This window comes from Saccopteryx leptura, chromosome 9 (genome assembly GCF_036850995.1).
Source record: "Saccopteryx leptura isolate mSacLep1 chromosome 9, mSacLep1_pri_phased_curated, whole genome shotgun sequence".
In the NCBI taxonomy this organism is placed as follows: Eukaryota; Metazoa; Chordata; class Mammalia; order Chiroptera; family Emballonuridae; genus Saccopteryx; species Saccopteryx leptura.
This window is the reverse complement of record NC_089511.1, coordinates 33999796-34017879: the sequence shown is the minus strand read 5'-3', so window position 1 is coordinate 34017879 and position 18084 is coordinate 33999796. Positions and strand designations below refer to the sequence as shown.

At 45.5% G+C, this 18084-nt stretch overlaps 1 protein-coding gene across 1 annotated transcript in view; it reads left to right on the top strand.

The window, feature by feature from the left end:
* Positions 1-8586: 8586 nt before the first annotated feature.
* The window catches only part of ZDHHC7 (zinc finger DHHC-type palmitoyltransferase 7), a 30020-nt gene continuing 20522 nt past the window's right edge, over positions 8587-18084 (top strand). The window contains exon 1 of the mRNA XM_066350098.1: positions 8587-9131. The gene's annotated coding sequence lies outside the window, so the exon portion shown is untranslated. The remainder of the gene's footprint in view (positions 9132-18084) is intronic.

The window sequence follows — 18084 nt, the reverse complement described above, 5'->3', positions numbered from 1 at the left end:
TGCTCCCTTATAGAGTCAGAGTCCTGTATAGTTTTTGGCAGCAGTACTGTATAACTGTTGTGTGACCTCACTGCATTGTACCAGAAGGCATGAACATCAGTGTGTCTTGTAATTGCTGATACTATGTTTGACCAATGGCAATATATTTGTTGTAAAGGGACCTTTTATTCCCCTTGTAAATAATTAGTCACCTGTGGGGAATATACTCTGAGATTATTTAAATATTCTATTTTCCAGTACTTTAGCATCCATTAATGATAATACTATAATATATGGTGGTTGCAAAAACATTCAGTGTTCTAATTCACTTGCTCCATCAACATTTATTAGTTGACATTTCCCAGCATCTGTTCTTGCCTTTCACCAAAATGTTCTCCACAAAGCACCTAGAATGACCTTTAAAAACCAAAATGTGGCCTGACCTGTGGTGGCGCAGTGGATCAAGCTTCGACCTGAAATGCTGAGGTCGCCGGTTCAAAAAACCCTGGACTTGCCCGGTCAAGGCACATAATGGGAGTTGATGTTTCCTGATCCTCCCCCCCTTCTCTCTCTCCCTCTCTCTCTCTCTCTCTCTCTCTCTCTCTCTCTCTCTCTGTCTCCTTTAAAATGAATAAATAAATAAAAATAATAAAAATAAATAAATAAAAACCACAAATGTGACCAAATCCTTCAGTGGCTTCCCAGTGTCCCCAGATACAGCTAGAATCCCTCATCTGGTTGTTAGGGCCCTACATGATGTGGCCTCTTCTAAGCTGTCCAGCCTGGACTGAAGCCACTCCCCCTTCACTCTCCATACAAGGGTGCTTTACAGAACTTCAAATACTGTAATTCATGCTGCTTCCCACCAGGGGGCCTACCCACCAACCCTTTGCTTGGAACCCCCTTCCTCCACCCCCTGCACCCTCTGCTTATCAAATACCCAGGTGTCTTTCAAAATCATGTCCTAAAGAAAGCCTTCCATGTGACCCCCAGACCAGGCCAGATTCCCAGATATACCCTCTCACCACACAATGTACTTATCCTTTATATCAGGGGTCTCCAAACTTTTTACACAGGGGGCCAGTTCACTGTCCCTCAGACCGTTGGAGGGCCAGACTATAAAAAAAAACTATGAACAAATCCCTCTGCACACTGCACATATCTTATTTTAAAGTAAAAAAACAAAACAGGAACAAATACAATATTTAAAATAAAGAACAAGTAAATTTAAATCAACAAACTGACCAGTATTTCAATGGGAACTATGCTCCTCTCACTGACCACCAATGAAAGAGGTGCCCCTTCCAGAAGTGCGGCGGGGGGCCGGATAAATGGCCTAAGGGGGCCGCATGTGGCCCGCGGGCTGTAGTTTGGGGACCCCTGCTTTATATGAACATATAAGTTTGTAATTGTGCACTTATTTGTTCAATTAGTCTAAGCTAATTAACACAACAGGCTGGACCTGGGACTGGTTTTGCTCAATTGGGTCTGCAGCACCTAGCATGATGCCAAGCACATAGTAGATCAATAAATACTTCCTGAATGAACCAATTAAGACAAGGATGGGGGGGGGGCTATAGGGGGAGGACAAGAAGAGAACTGTGCAGAGCACAAATGGGCAGGGACTCGCTTCCAAGTGACTTGGCAGCAGGAACAGGGGAATCATGTCATAGTCCAGCCCTCGGAGCTTAGTATAGGGCTGTGTTGGTATAGAGCAGGGGTCTCAAACTCAACTCAGCATGTGGGCCGCAGAGCAAGATCACAGCCGTTCGGCAGGCCGCACTAGCTCTACAAAAGGCAACTGTTATGCAACACTTTTCTCACTGCAGTTGAAAACAAAAAAAAATCAGTACAACAAGCACAATCGTACATGCAGTTTACTCAGTGTCACAAAACGACCAGAAACTGTAGTTCGCATCACAACTGCTGTTAACTAAGCTAATATCTAGCTAGGATGCTAGAGAAATGAAAAATACAAGTAGGCCCCTAGGCTTACTTAATTTTATCCAAAATATTTTGAACTTCGTGGATTAGTCTGCGGGCCGCACAAAATTGTTCGGCGGGCCGCATGTGGCCCGCGGGCCGCGAGTTTGAGACCCCTGGTATAGAGCATGGCTTCCAACTCCTTAAGGATTATGGTACAGGATAAAGAGCAGATCTTCAGAGCCAGAAGGAAGGAAGTCTGCAAGCTTCTCTGCTTCCTTTGGGCAATCACTTAACTCTGAGCCTTAGTTTCCTCACTGTACAAAGGGGTCGTATAGCTTCACAGCGATGTGAGGATGGCATGAGTCTGTGAGGCAATGTGAGAGCAGCAAAGAGCAAGACATCTGGGTCTGAATCCTGGCTCTCCACTCCTGCTGTGTGACCTTGATTAAGCACGCTACTTAACCTCACTAGGCCTGTTTCTTCATCTAGGAAAGGGGCCAACCAGTGTGTTCCTTCATTCCATTCACTATTACTGAGTACCTACAGTGTGTCCGTAAAGTCATGGTGCACTTTTGACCGGTCACTGGAAAGCAACAAAAGATGATAGAGGCCCTGGCCGGTTGGCTCAGTGGTAGAACGTCAGCCTGGCGTGCAGGAGTCCAAGGTTCGATTCCTGGCCAGGGCACACAGGAGAAGTGCCCATCTGCTTCTCCACCCCTCCCCTTCTCCTTCCTCTCTGTCTCTCTCTTCCCTTCCCGCAGCCAAGGCTCCATTGGAGCAAAGTTGGCCTGGGAGCTGAGGATGGCTCCATGGCCTCTGCCTCAGGCGCTAGAATGGCTCTGGTTGCAACAGAGCAACGCCCCAGATGGGCAGAGCATCGCCCCCTGGTGGGCATGCCGGGTGGATCCTGGTCGGACACATGCGGGAGTCTGTCTGACTACCTCCCCGTTTCCAGCTTCAGAAAAATACAAAAAAAAAAAAAAAAAGAAGAAAGAAAAAAGAAAAAAAAAGATGATAGAAATGTGAAATCTGCACCAAATAAAAGGAAACCCTCCCAGTTTCTGTAGGATGATGTGGCAGCATGTACGTATGTGCAGATGATGACATAACACCGTGTATACAGTGGAACAGCCCACGGCCATGCCAGTGGAGATGTGGACGGTACAGAGGAAAGTTCAGTGTGTTCTGTGGCTTGCTAAACTTGAATCTGTGACCAAAGTGCAACGTGAATATCGGTGCATTTATAACGAAGCGCCACCACATAGGAATGACATTACTCGGTGGGATAAGCAGTTGAAGGAAACCAGCAGTTTGGTGGAGAAACCCCGTTCTGGTAGGCCATCAGTCAGTGATGAGTCTGTAGAGACTATATGGAATAGCTACCTAAGGAGCCCTAAAAAATCTGTGCGTGAGCCTACATCGAACTGCACTGAATAGGTATGAAACTGGGAGAGTTTTCCTTTTATTTGGTGCAGATTTCACATTTCTATTGTCTTTTGTTGCTTTCCTGTGACCGGTCAAAAGTGCACCATGGCCTAGCGTGCGGAGGAACCAGGTTCGATTCCCGGCCAGGGCACACAGGAGAAGCGCCCATTTGCTTCTCTACCCCTCCCCCTCTCCTTCCTCTCTGTCTCTCTCTTCCCCTCCCGCAGCCAAGGCTCCATTGGAGCAAAGATGGCCCGGGCGCTGAGGATGGCTCTGTGGCCTCTGCCTCAGGCGCTAAAGTGGCTCTGGTCGCAACATGGCGACGCCCAGGATGGGCAGAGCGTCGCCCCCTGGTGGGCAGAGCGTCGCCCCTGGTGGGCGTGCCGGGTGGATCCCGGTCAGGCGCATGCGGGAGTCTGTCTGACTGTCTCTCCCTGTTTCCAGCTTCAGAAAAATGGAAAAAAAAAAAAAAAGTGCACCATGACTTTACAGACACACCACTGTACTTTTTTGACAGAATCTGGGGAGACAATAGTGGAGAAGACCAACAAAACTCCGTGCTTTTGTGAGGCTCCATTGCAGTGAGGGATAAACAACAGGATAACTAAGTGAAAGATATAGGTTAGCTGAGATGTGGCAAGGAGCAAAGCTGGGAGGGGGAAGTGAAATGGCAGAGACGGAAAGGAGAAATTTTAGATGGGGTTCCAGGGAGTAAGATGCTTCCAAGTCAAGTCCCCCAGGGCAAGAGAGAGCAAGCTTGGGATATCCAGGGGACACAGTGTGCCAAGCCCAGAGACTGACACTCAGCAACTGCTCCATCCCTGTCCACTAGCCGTACACCCTCCCACCAGCACAGGCCTAGACCCCCAGAAGGCTCCACCTATAGCTGGCAGTGCAGCGGCCCAGAGAAAAGGAATTCAGGAACACATACCACTTTCTGAGCCTTGTCTAACACCATGGGCTGTGGAGTTTTAGTCTTCTGGCTGTTGCATTCCAACTACAAACTCAGTGGAAAAAATAAGAAACCCAAAACATCCTTCTGGAACAAACCTTTGTACCTTTGTCTGTTTGCTCTCCCATTGTTTACTTGAAGTAGAGCACACAAATCATAAGTGTACATGGCTAGATGAATTTTTACCAAGTGAGTACCCTATAACCAGCACCCAGATCAAGAAGTAGAATGTCCCCCTTCAGTGGTAACCACTGCCCTTCCCTGTCTTCCTACCCCAAAGATCAGTTTTGCCTGACTGAACTTCTTTTACTAGGATCAGATAGTATGTACTCTTTTGTGTCTTGCTTCTTTTATTCAACATCATATTAGATGGATCTGTACCGCTGTGTGTAGGCTATGTTTTCATTCTGCGTGGAATTTCACCACATGAATACACCACAATTTATTGATTCATTCTGTTGCTCATGGACTTTTAGGCTGTTTCTGGTTTAGGGCTATCATGGATAGTGCTGTGTGAACTTTCTAGGACACGTGTCTTGGTGAACAGTTACAGTATGCTTCAGCACATACCCCTAACAGTTGTCCAAGACAGTTTGACAATGACACACCTACCAGCAGTGTATGGAACTTCTAGACTCTAATGCTTGTCAACACACAGGGGTTTTCATGTTAGGTATATAAGTGAATAGAATATCATTGTGGTTTAAGTTTGTACTTCTCTAGTGACTAATGGAAATTAATAGTTTTGGATAGTCTCTTTTGTGAAGTACTTGTTCAAGTGCTCTACCAACTATTTTATTGGGTTCTCTCATTTACTTTTAATTATATTTGTATGTATTTAAAAATGAATATGTGGTTAAAAAGTAAGTTACAGACCTATTTCTTGTGTATTTTTTTCCAGGAATATTCTATGTACATAAAAACATATGTCCCTTACTCTTATTTTTTACACAAAGATCCAGTTTTTTTTTAAGATTTTTTATTTATTCATTATAGAGGAGAGAGAGAGAGAGAGAGAGAGAGAGAGAGAGAAGGGGGGAGGAGCAGGAAGCATCAACTCCCATATGTGCCTTGACCAGGCAAGCCCAGGGTTTTGAACCGGCAACCTCAGCATTTCCAGGTTACAAAGATCCAGTTTTACACAATAGACTTAATATACCTGGAAGACCATCCATATTAACATATAATCTGCATTCTCTTTTTATAATTGTACAGCACAGCATTTCACTTACATATACAACATACTTTTAAAAATATATGGATGGGCATATAGGGTGATGCCACTTTATTTGCTTTTAAACATGCTACTGTAAATACTCAAGTGCAAATATCTTTGTGCACATGGGTGAGCCTATCTGTAAGATAAATTCCAAAGAGAGGAACTGCTGAGTCCAGCGGTATGCACACTTAAAATTTTTGTGAATTGTTTTGCTATCTTGCTCTGCAAAGAGCTGAACAAATTTACAATTACACCAATTTGGCCTGCCTTGCCAGCACGGAATATTACCAAACTTTTATTTTGCCAATCTACTAGATGAAAATGGAATTTCCTTGTACTTTAAATTTGTGTTCATTCCTGTTACTTAAAATTAGGGCTGAGCATCTTTTCATGCTTGACTAGAGCCTCCACATTTTTTTTAAGTGAGAGGAGGGGAGATAGTAAGAAAGACTCCCGCATGCGCCCTGACCAGGATGCACCCAGCAACCCCTGATGCTCGAATCAACTGAGCTATTTTTAGTGCCTGAGGTTAACGCTGGGACCAGCCAGCTATCCTTAGCACCTGGGCCATGCTTGAATCAATCAAGACACTGGCTATAGGATGGGAAGAGAGAGAAGGGGGAGAGAGAGGGAGAGAGAAGCAGATGGTCGCTTCTCCTGTGTGCCCTGACAGGGGATCAAACCTGGGATGTCCACACGCCAGGCCAACAGTCTATACCAGGGGTCCCCAAACTACGGCCCGCGGGCCACATGCGGCCCCCTGAGGCCATTTATCCGGCCCCTGCTGCACTTCCAGAAGGGGCACCTCTTTCATTGGTGGTCAATGAAAGAAGCACATTGACCATCTCATTAGCCAAAAGCAGGCCCATAGTTCCCATTGAAATACTGGTCAGTTTGTTGATTTAAATTTACTTGTTTTTTATTTTAAATATTGTATTTGTTCCCGTTTTGTTTTTTTTACTTTAAAATAAGATATGTGCAGTGTGCATAGGGATTTGTTCAGTTTTTTTTATAGTCCGGCCCTCCAACGGTCTGAGGGACAGTGAACTGGCCCCCTGTGGAAAAAGTTTGGGGACCCCTGCTCTATACACTGAGCCAGCCGGCCAGGGCCGAACCCCCACTTTTAAAAGGGCTGTTTCTTGGCCTGACCTGTGGTGGCGCAGTGAATAAAGCGTTGACCTGGAAATGCTGAGGTCACTGTTCAAAACCCTGGGCTTGCCTGGTCAAGGCACATATAGGAGTTGATGCTTCCAGCTCCTCCCCCCTCCTTTCTCTCTGTCTCTCTCTCCTCTCTCTCTTTTTCTCTCTCTCCTCTCTAAAAATGAATAAATAAAATAAAATAAAATAAAAGGACTGTTTCTTAGGAGGGCTGGTTAGCTAGAAACTAGCTCCTGAACGGAAAACAACTAACTCCAGGGATGAGATGTTCCCCTTCCCTGCAAAGACCTCCAATTTTAGGAGGTTTTTGGCTCCTTAGGACCTCAGTGAAATCAGGGAGAGGCAAAAATCAACTGGGTTTTGAACCACAATCTTAAAACAGGAAGAAATCTTAGCAATCAAGTCTAATTTCATATTTTAGAAATTAGGGGGAAAAAAAAGCTGAGGCTTGGAAAGGGGAAATGATCTGTGTATCAATTCTGCTGAGAAAGAGATGAAAATCCTTGATAAGAATTGAATTCTTTTTGTCAGCTGCTGCCACTCTTGCTAAATATTTTAATGATTGATTTTATTGTGCTCTTATTTCCTTTAGCAAGGGTGTAATTTTAGAGTTACCACAAACAAGCTACACTAGCAATTAAAAACACAAGCAACATAACAAGTGTGGGGACTCAGGAGAATTATGGGCTAGGGGTCCATCTCTCCTTATTTTTTGTGTAAGACTTTGAAATGGGTCAGAAAGATTATTGGGTGTCTTCAATGAACTGGGTGTTGTCTGGCACACCTTGCTGGGTTATCTGGTTCTTCGAGGTTTTTTCCTTTCCTTTAAGCTATGTATAACTCCATAGGGTGAGAATTGGTAGCAATGTCAGTGATTCTTGCCCACATATATCAGACATACAAATGAATCTTGAATGGTAGAAGTTCAACTGACCTCCCTCCCCCACTGTAGAAGCCATTTTTGTATCTTTTGTGAGTTCACCTCAACATTCCTGACTGCCTATGCATGTGTATCTACCTTTGGATTTACCTCAACCATTTTTATCATCTTACATACTTCCTCATTAATTACTGAGTTAAATTGAATCTTTTACATGTGCTTATATTGTATGAATGTCATGATTTAACCTTTTCTTTTTTTAAAGCTATTCTTTTAACATTGCTCACAGCAGATATATCTCAAGTACAGTCTTGGTGTTACCAAAGATAACCATCCTTTCTTTCAACCTATGTGAAAAGACTTAACCAATGAATGGAGGCCAACCTCACTTTTCTCTGTCATGGAAACAAAGATACCAGGCCATAGGAGGCTCGGTGAGCGGTGACTGAATGCATAGCGCCACTCTGAATACACAGGTACAAGACCCACTAACACAATTTTAAACTTTTAAAAGCTGGAATTTTAATGATTAATTTCATGCACCCCTTACTTCCAAAAGTTTGGCTGAAATAAGAGTTTCTGGAGGCAAGAACGGTAACTAGTGAGAACGTGGCTTGCTGACAGTGAGATTCTTTACCTGTTATTACTGCTTTTCTAATCCTACAATTTAGTGAGTACTCACCAGTTTAACACAAACGCTGGGCGTCTTACTTCCCAGCCCCGCAGCAATTGCCCAATATTATAGGAAACTCAAATATATTAACAACGTGTCCTCCTTCAAAAAATTTAGTACTTGTCATCTGGAAGGAATCGTTGGGATGCCCTGGTGTCCAGGTTCCTCAGAGAGGGCGACCAGGGCTTCAGCGGACCCCAGGAATCAGACCTCCAATCCCCAGTCTAGTATGCTTCCCCTTTTCCCCGCGTACTTCTGCCTCCGTCTCTTTCGCTCCTGTCGTTTCCACTTCCCCATCTGCTGAGTTCTTATTCCCGCATACCGTACAGGCCACACCTAAAGCTGATAGTTCCTTGAGAGGTCGCCGCGGGGTCCAAACACTTGGGCAAGAACTCTGGACCCACTGTGACAGCCTTATGCGTGGCTTGGACCTTGCAGCAGCCCGTAGCCCCTATCCTTTCCCTTCCGGATCTCAGTTTGGAGAGATCCCTTTACTTTAGCGAAGGAAGCTTGTGACTCGAAGCTTCCTTTCTCAAGGAACTGTCAGACCTTTTAGAGACTCAGTTCCAGAGGAACCCTGGCCACCAAGTCCGGGAAAGCACTTCACGCACCCCTCTCCGCGGCCGGGAGTTGGGGGGCAGCCGGAACTGCGCAAGCGCGACGCCGCTGACCTCGCGGGGTTCACTTCCGGGGGTCGCATCACCCGGCTCTACAGGCAGGGCTCTGGGCTCTGGCGGCCACCTCCGTCCGATCGCCCGGGAGGGACCGGCGCGAGCCGAGCCACGTGGCCCGCTCCGGTCCGGCCATGAGCGCGGCCGCATGATGCGTCCCTGCTTTGGCCCCTGCAGTCGCCGCCGCCGCCGCCGCCGCCGCAGGGCAGTAGGAGCCGCAGCGCCGGGCGACCCCTCCTGGGCCTCGGGTAAGTGCCGCGGGTTGGGCTGGCTGCTCACGCCCAGGTCTCCCAGCCACTCCCTGCCCCCTGCTCCCTTTCCTCCACCCCGCCGTGATCTGCAACCTTTCCGAATTGCGAGGGTTACTTCTGTGACTACACTTGACTTTCCCAGGTGTCTCCCTGTCACTCATTAGTTGATCTTTTGGAATCGGGCCCGAATTGCAGCCCCAGCTTCTTGACTGACCTTGGGGGTGACAATCAGCTCTCAGAGCCACGGTTTTCTCCTCTAATGTAGGGCTGTTGTTAGGGCTAGAAGAGAGAAGGGCTATAAACCGTTCTGTAAGCTGTAAAGAGTTGTTTATGGGCATATATTACAATGGGCGTTCTCCCACATGGTGCGTGGCTTCTTGAATGCTCTCGTTCTTCCCTCCTTCTAAGTTTTTAACTGTTCTCTTTCATTCTTTGCACACCTTTCTTATCTTTCCTTCCCCTGTCAGTGATCTTGGAGAGGGAGGGTTCCTGACAGGGCATCTGGGACAATCAGGTCAGCCTTCAGGGCAATGTCTGCATAGTTTCCTGGTGCAGCCAAGGCTCATCTCTCCTGAGGAGGCAATGCTGCTGGAACTAAGGCACTTTTTACTCTTGGACACACTGTATTCATTTATGAGCAACCAGTTTATTCTGGTAGTTATATTGGAGTGTAAGAACTGTTGATACAGCTGCCTTTATAGCTTCTTTTGTTGTACAAGTTTTGTACAGTGTTTTCCAAACTGATGCTACACTGTTAACATTTGCATTCTGCTTAGTGTGTACTTAATGCACGTATATTTATCTATTTTACTCTTATTTTCTTAGGTGGCCTAGCATTCTAGCTCAGTATATTTTTCTTCCTAAACTCTTCACCTCACAGATGATGAATTTAATTTTTTTTTTATATTGTCTTACAGCTTTTACTTATCTAAAGTCACCTTGTTAAGTTTGTTTGTTCGGAAGTTACAACTTGGTTAAAGTGACCGGCTCTTGGGATATTTGAAAAATGGAATGGAAAACAAGTGAAAAATTGCATTTCTTGAACATTCTGGAAAATAGAAGGATTAGATTTATTGAAGTTATTTGGATTGTGTACTTTTTTGGAATTTGGTAGGTTTACATTGACTTTTTTTTAATTTTAAAGATTTTATTTATTCAATTTTCAGAGAGGAGAGAGAGAGAGAGAGAGAGAGAGAGAGAGAAAGGGGAGGAGCAGGAAGCATCAACTCCCATATGTGCCTTGACCAGGCAAACCCAGGGTATCGAACAGGCGATCTCAGTATTCCAGGTCGACGCTTTATCCCACTGCGCCACCACAGGTCAGGCTACATTGACTTTTGAGTTGAGAGATGGTGGAGTACAGACCATTTGACAAGGTAACTTTCTAAAGAACTCATAAAACAACAATTGGAACTCTATGTGGTTGTCTCATATGAAGGCGAAGTGGGTAAAAGTGCTTACAGAAGTGTTCTGTTACCAATGACTCAGAGCCTGCCTCAGATTACAGTGAGTGAATTAGAACTTTACAGCCATGCTAATCAGTGCAGTATAAAAGCAGAAATCCTTTTGTAATGGTATATCATGCACCACTTAATAGTGATACATTCTGAGAAATGCATCGTTAGGCAGTTATGCTGTGTGTGAACATCATAGAGTGTGCTTACATAAACCTAGATGGTATAGCCTACAACACACCTAGACTGTATGGCACAGTCTGTTGTTCCTAAGCTGCAACTCTGTACAACAATTGACTGTACAACAGCAGATCAAAGCAAGCATGAGAGAAAAGAATGCAATCAGAAGACACAGTAAAAGAGTTATGTGAAGTTGCTGTCAGTGTAATATGGCGTACTGTTTTATAAGCAGGAAGGTACACTAAAGATAAAAAGTATAGTAAATAGCCCTGGCCAGTTGGTTCAGTGGTAGAGTGTCGGCCTGGCATGCAGGAGTCCTGGGTTCGATTCCCGGCCAGGGCACACAGGAGAAGCGCCCATCTGCTTCTCCGCCCCTCCCCCTCTCCTTCCTCTCTGTCTCTCTCTTCTCCTCCCGCAGCCAAGGCTCCATTGGAGCAAAGTTGGCCCGGGCGCTGAGGATGGCTCTATGGTCTCTGCCTCAGGCGCTAGAATGGCTCTGGTTGCAACAGAGCAACGCCCCAGATGGGCAAAGCATCGCCCTTTGGTGGGCATGCTGGGTGGATCTCGGTCGGGCGCATGCGGGAGTCTGTCTGACTGCCTCTCCGTTTCCAGCTTCAGAAAAATACAAAATAAATAAACAAAGAAATAAAAGTATAGTAAATAGCCTGACCAGTGGGACTCAGTGGATAAAGTGTCAATGCAGGATGCTGAGGTTCCAGATTTGAAACCCTGAGGTCTCTGGCTTGAGTTTGGCCTGGCCAGCTTAAGAGTGGTGTAGGGCCAGTATCCGTGGCCACTTTCACAGCTGCCTGGCCCGTGCGGGTTTACATTTGATTTGGACAGACAGTAATGAAACAACAGAGCCAAGATCTGGTGGGCCATTACCTTTTATTCCTGCTCACAACCAGCGGGCGAGCAAGAAAATACACACAGCGGGGAAAACACTTCCCTTTCCATTCAGGGTTCCCAAAGCTACTTTCTCCATTTTTTTCCTAGAATCAAAGGCCCACTAGTCTTACTCAGTCCCTGAGCCTGCCTCCCTTTTGGCTGCCTGCCTTCTCTACAACCACGTGCACTCTGTCCCCTAAAACAACTTGGTTTCCTCTTCTTCCCAAAATGGCCTCCTAGCTCCTCCCTTTAAAACTTTTCGGAGGGACAAGCCCTCCTCCAGCACACAGTAGCATAACCAAGCCCCTTCCCAAGCATGACAGTAATCAGCTGCCACACGTGGGCGGCACCATTTTTAATTAAAAGTGAGCAAAACCAAAGAACACAAATTATACAAACTTATTTGCCCAACACGTGGGGTCGCTGGCTTGAGTGTGGGATCATCAACATGATCCAAAGGTCACTGACTTAGCCCAAGGTTGCTGGTTTGAGTAAGGGGTCACTGGCTTGGCTTGAGGCACCCCTTCCCTGTCTTGTTATGTATGAGAAGCAATCAAAACAACTACAGTATACTCACAATTATGGTTTATTACAGGGAAAGGATACAGACTAAAGTTAGCTTGTAGGACAGAGTCCAGGGAAGTATCAGAGATGGGCTTCTGTTGTCCTCTCCCCATGGAGTCAGAACATGTTACTTTCCTGGCATTGATATGAGACAGTGTTCACGGGGTATTGCCAGCTGGGGAACTCACCTGGGTCTTGATGTTCTGAGTCTTTATTGGGATTGATTGATTGCGCACGTGGTTGGTCTCAGTTTCCAGGTCAACTGATACAGTATGACCCACCCTAAGTTGAAGTGTTAGTCTTCCTTCTGTGGCCAGCCTCCTTCAAAAATGAGATTGTCAGCTGAGGACAAAGGCCAGGGCCAGACCTTTTGGGCAAGGTTAAGTTCTCTCTCTTTTTTTTTTTTTTTCTTTATCATTGATAAAGGACTGTCCTTTCTAGATCATGGAGGAGACAAAGGCCTCTGGGAGAGTTCTCTTAGCTTTGATTCCTTTCTAGGTAAAATATCTGAATATACGTCAGTCTTTTTCCTCCCCTGGCCTCTGAGAATAAGAAAATCTCTTTCCCACTGTCAACTTGTGTCTGTCATTTGGTCTGCCCAATATGGGACAAGCCTTTAGCCATTTACTCTCACTTGCCTCTTTGATTTTCTTCTTTCACTGACCTCTTTGCCTCTTTCTGCAAACACGTTCTTGTCTTGCTAATCTTCGCTTTGCTTATACTTCGTTCCATTCTTGAAAAACCTTCAGTAGAATCCTGTTAATTGTCTTGTAAAATCCAGACCCCTTAATGGGGGCAAAATAATGCCTTATTTTGGTACAGTAACTTACAGTTTTGAAAACACTTGGGTTATCTTACAGTGCCTTGTATGTAGCAAGTGCTTGGTAAATGTTAGATTAGTGAATAATTTGGCTAGGCAGCAAGTGAGAGTCTTCTAATCGGCTGATACAGCAGGAGCCGAGGCGCAGGGGTGTGAAAGGGCGTGTGGCAAGGTGAGCCAGAATGAGCCCTGTGTGGAAGACAGTGGTGAGAACAGCCTAGAAAGGGAGGGAGAGCAGAGTCAATGGAGCTTTGAATGCTGTGATTTTGATGGTAGCTCCTGCAAGCCACCTAGAGAGTGCTTGGAACCTGGTAACCCTGTGAGGTTAGTGTAAGACAAAATTACACACTGATCGGGGAATGGGGAGGAGGGGAAGCCTAGCAGTAAAACAAAGCAGTGAAACAAGCTCTTTTACAATGTTTATCTATAAGATTAATTCAGGGAGAAACGTCCTGGGAACATCTTCAACCTTGCGGAACCATCCCAAGGCCACACACAGCCTGGGAAGCTAGTCTCAAGGCCAGCAGTAGTGAGTCTTTTAGAAAAAGTAAGTTCTGCTGAAAGTCTCTTTGTGTTAGAGAAAGTAAATTCTGCTGCTTCATTTCAGTTAGGATTCTACAGATGTACAGGCCAGAGGTGAGGGTCCCCTAAACTGGGTTGTGGGAAAGGTGAGAAGGGAGGGATTAGGTCTGTCAGTGGGAAATGTCATCAGCATGAAGGAATGGGGGAGGAGGAGTTGTGTTCCTGGTTAAAAGGTGCCTAATAAATACTGGTTGTGTGAGGAGTGTTGTCAATACTTGGAAGGAGAGGCCAGCTCCATGTTAAGCTGGTGGTTTGGTTCTTTCTGAGAAAGAATCATTTGCAGTCCATTTGCAACACCCAGTAAGTAGGGGGCAGTCAGAATAAAGAAGCTTCCAGTTTCCTTGAATAGGCTTTTACAGTATCATTTCTTTATTGAAATGTTTTGAATTCTTAAGAGTCCTGTATTTCCCAAACTCAATTTATCCATTACAGAATGCATTTTCCAAAACCAAGTGCTCTGGGAGGCAATGTATTTTAATAGAAGAACATGGACTTCAGAGTCACAACAGTCCTGACTCCACCCTTTATCGGCTGTGAACTTGGGCAAGTTACTTCAGCTCTAAGGCTCAATTTCCCTAAAATGCTAATAATAGTGCCCAGCTTTTAGGGTAGTGGCAGTGGTAAATGCTATGCTGTATATACAGCTCCTGACACACAGTAGATGTTCAGTAATTGGCCTTTCCTTTTACCTCCTAGTATTTGACACTGTCATTAATTTGCAACTGAGAGCTAAATCTCATAGCATGTCAAATGTTCATACTGTTTTGGTTTAGGGTGAGTCTGATGTTATAAAAATTCATTTCATATTATAGAGGGTAGCCCTATTTAGGAAAAATGGAAGGAGGTTGGGATTCATCAATGTTATTCCAGTTAATGGAACTCTGGGCTCTTTTTATAGTATTTCTGGTTCAGAATTACCATGTTGGCAGAGGCGGGTTAAGGTCTGTTGAGGCCTCGGGTACAGAAGAAAATATTGGGCCCCGTAAAAAAAAGAGAGAGAGGGAAAATAAAAATACATATTAACCATATTTTTAAATAAATAAAAAATATTATGTACTATTAATGCTAAAATTGTACATATGAAACCAAACTTAGTGTTGTTAGGAAAAAGTGTCAAGTTGAGGTTTTGCGGGACCCTTCAGAAGTCGGGGCCCAGGGCGAGCACCTGGTGCGCCTGCCATTAAATTCCCCTCTGCATGTTGGAATTTTTAAAAATCGCTGCTCCAGACCCTGGCTGGTTGGCTCAGTGGTAGAGCGTCAGCCTGGTGTGTGGAAGTCCCAGGTTCGATTCCCAGCCAGGGCACACAGGAGAAGCACACATCTATCTGCTTCTATACCCTTCCCCCTCTCCTTTCTCTCTGTCTCTCTCTTCCCCTCCCACAGCCAAGGCTCCATTGGAGCAAAGTTGGCCTGGGCGCTGAGAACGGCTTCATGGCCTCTGCCTCAGGTGCTAGAATGGCTCCGGTTGCAAATGAGCAATGCCCCAGATGGGCAGAGCATCACCCCCTGGTGGGCATGCCAGCTGTATCCTGGTCGGGTGCATGCAGGAGTCTGTCTGTCTGCCTCTCGGCTTCTAATTTCAGAAAAATACAAAAAAATAAATCGCTGCTCCATTTGACACTCAGAGCCATACTGTGGCTCTGTACAGCGACAAAAGTGAAACCTTTGGTATGTGTTCACATGCCTTTGAGACCACCTCATCCAACCTACGTGCTCCAGGTGACACACCTCAAAAATATTTCCCCAGAAAACCCTCCACTAGTGTGAGTTTCTCTCTCCCTCCTCCTCCCTCTCCCTTAGCCCTTCCACATTTCTTTCCTCCTCTTCTCTGACGCTCCGACCTCCTGACCCACACCCCACCAGATCTCCCACTGGATCCTCTTTCATATTCCTTTCATTTTCTCATGGGCTTCATGTCTGCTTGTCCTTGTCTCCCTCAAGCATGCTCCCTGATTCTCTCACTCGTTCACTCAACAAATATTTGTGTCGTGTACAGTATGTTAGGGGCGTGCTAGGGGTATTATAAGAAATATTCTGTTGATATCTGACAAAGGAACAAGACAGGCAGCAAGGGGGGAGGGTAAGAGGTGAGGTCAGCAGGCTTCAGGATGGGTAGGATTTTATAGGCCACAGGGAGGCCTTTGGCTTGTGTTCTAACTGCAGAGGCAGTCATGGGATGGTTTTAAGTGAGGGACTGACTCTTTCTGATTTTTATCTGTAAAAATGTCCTCTGGGTGCTGAGTGGGGAATGGATGGTTGGGTGAGCAGAGGCTGTGAGTGCAGAAACAGCACTGATTAGGGCCCAGGTGAGGGCTCACAAGCCTTGATCTGACTGGGTGGGGAGGTGGAAGAGAGGGTCAGATTTGGGTGGGTTTTGGAAGTAGAGCCCACAGGACTTGCCAATGAGTTAGATGTGGAGGTGGGGGAAAGAGTTAAATGAAAGGTGAGTCATGTTAGTTGACCTTAGTGGTGCCATTTATTTGTTTACTTATTTATTTACTTAGAGAGGGAGAGAGATGAAAAGCATCAACTCATAGTTGGCAGCACTTTAGTTCTTTAGCTGTTCATTGATTGCTTCCTCATATGTGCCTTGATAGTGGTGGGGGGTTACAGCAGAGCAAGTGACCCCTTGCTCAAGCCAGCGACCTTTGGGCTCAAGCGAGCGACCTTGGGTTTTTAGCCAGTGACCTTTGGGTTCAAGCTGGTGACCATACAGTCATATCTATGGTCCCACACTCAAGCCGGCGACTCTGAGCTCAAGCCAGATGAGGCTACACTCAAGCCAGTGACTTTGGGGCCCCAAACCTGGAACACCAGGGGCCCAGGTTGACGCTCTATCCACTGCACCACCACTAGGCAGGCTGTGACCTTTATTAAGATGGGAAGAGTTGGGTGGTTATAACAGCTTAGTGGTGGAGGCATGTTTCTTCTGTGACCCTCCTGCAGTGGAGTTGTTGAGGAGCCAGTCGGATACACTCAATGATGCATTATTAGTCTGGGAGTTTCCAGATATACATATTTGTAACTACGTGCTGCTGAGATGCTGTGAGACCAGTCATTTGCAGAGCATGTAGATAAAAGGGAAAACCCAGGACTGAGCCTGAGCATTCCCGACATTTAGGTGTCTGTGCAGGAGAAGGGCCTGGTAAGAGACTGAAGTGAGACTTGTGAAAAGAGAAAAACTCTTCGGGTGATGGGTATCTTTGAATATATGTATCCTGATTTATTGATGTCACTCCATTAAAAAATAAAATTATTTAAAAAAAAAAAAAAGAGAGAGAAAAACTCAGTGTTGTCTCCACCCAGATCCCCTTCATGAGGTTGACTTTTTTGTGTGTGTCCCAATTTGCCATCTTGGAGTGATTAAGTATTTAGTGTAAAAGACCCTTCTAGAAAGTTTAAACATGTTTACTGTTCATAGTAAGGACAATGAGATTTGGCTTTAGTTAGCTTACTATTCCATTGGATTTTTTTCTTAAAGGTTAATGTTCCGTTCTTCAGATTCAGTAATTTGAGAAGAAAATAGTGGTTTTGTATGGCATACATTACTGATAGGATTTGAAAGCACAAACTGAATCTTTCATGATTGTAGATTGATGGAAGGAACATTTCAGAACATAAATGCAGTCAATACACTGGGAGATAGTCTGAACGCTCCATTCTTGTACCAAAGTCAGTGAGGATTCTGGCTCTCTCCTTAGTATACCCTGCCCTCCCTCGGGCCCCATCCTGGCTCATTCAGCATTCAGGTTGGTGGCATACCTGGGGCATAAGTGCTTAACATTCTCCCTTCTCCCCCCTTCTATATATCAACCTGTTTGCACAGCCACATGTGGATATTATCTTTAACCTCTGAATTATTAGAAGTTCCCCGTCTGACCCAGCCTTAGTTTGTCCTGGCCATTTGTCACTTTCTCAGTCTCACCAGGACTGCCAGTTCCTTGAGGTTTTCAATCACCTGGTTTATCAGGCCTCACCCTTCATTCTGCACTCTGGAGTTAATCATTCCAGCCCAAGCAGTTGAAACCCTGGTTTTCTGTTATCATCTTTGTTAATCTCCAACCCAGCAGAAAAAAAGGGCTACTAGCTATTCTTATCACTTCATTAGAAACTGGATGTGATCAGCACGGTCAAACTGGATGGTATAAGCACTGTGGGTGCCCAGTGTTGTGTTTTGCTCCTTTTTTGGCTGCCCTCCCCTCCCCCACCTTCCCCAGCCTCTTTCCCAACCTAAGTAACTATTCTTAAGCTTTCCTCCACTTTGAATACCCACCTCCTTACTCTTTGCTCAGAAAACAGTGACCCTCCTTAACTTTGGTCCATCTTGTCTGTAGACACAAACCCATTCCTCCAGTCTGAGGAAGAAGGGTCATTCTGCTTTGTTAGCTGTCACCTCCCTGAGTCTGCACACTTGACCCTCGTTCTGTAAAAATAGAAAAAAGTAAGCCCATACCGCTTTTCT